Source organism: Otolemur garnettii, unplaced genomic scaffold, assembly GCF_000181295.1.
Source record: "Otolemur garnettii isolate 467f Iridium unplaced genomic scaffold, OtoGar3 scaffold00031, whole genome shotgun sequence".
Classification (NCBI taxonomy): domain Eukaryota; kingdom Metazoa; phylum Chordata; class Mammalia; order Primates; family Galagidae; genus Otolemur; species Otolemur garnettii.
Window position 1 is genome coordinate 12,670,661 of NW_003852426.1, and position 880 is coordinate 12,671,540.

Here is an 880-nt window from a genome sequence, read left to right on the forward strand (position 1 = left end):
CCGAGCCTCCTGGTGTATTTTTAAAAGCAAATCCCAGACCTAATTCATTTGATCTGTAAATGTGTCAATATGCGTCTCTGATAGATCACTCTTTAAATTTTATTTGTGAAATAATTACAGATTCACAAGCTGTTGCAAAGTGATGTGCACAGAGGTCCTGTGTACCTGGCACTGTTTCTCCTGGTGGTAGCAACTTGCGTAGCTGACATGGAATAACAAAACCAGGACACTGACACAATACAAGCCACAGAGCTTATTCGTGTTTCACCACTGCTCACGTGTGTGTTTGTGTATGTGTGTAGTCCTGTGCAGTTTTGTCATGGGTCGTTTTGTGTAACTACCACCATGAGACAGAGTGGTTGGGGATCACCACAAGTCTTTCTCATGCTATCTCTTTCTAACCATATCCACTCTCTTCCCTGCCCCTAACTCAGTGGTTCTCAACCTTCCTAATGCCACAATCCTTTAATACAGTTCCTCATGTTGTGGGGACCCCCAGCCATACAATTATTTTCATTGCTACTTTATAACTGTAATTTTGCTACTACTGTGAACCATAATGTAAATAAATATCTGATAGGCAGGATGGATTTTCATTGTTAGAAAGGGGTCGCGACCCACAGGTTGAGAACTACTGCTGCAAACTCCTGGCAATCACTATGTTCTTTATCTCCATAATTTTATCTAAAGAATGTTATGGCGCCAGCCACATACACCTAAGGTGGCGGGTTTGAATCCCCAGACTGGGCCCGCCAAACAACAATGATGGCTACAACAAAAAAAATGGCCGGGTGTTGTGGCGGGTGCCTGTAGTCCCAGCTACTTGGGAGGCTGAGGTAAGAGACTCGCTTGAGCCCAGGAGTTGGAGGTTGCTGTGAGC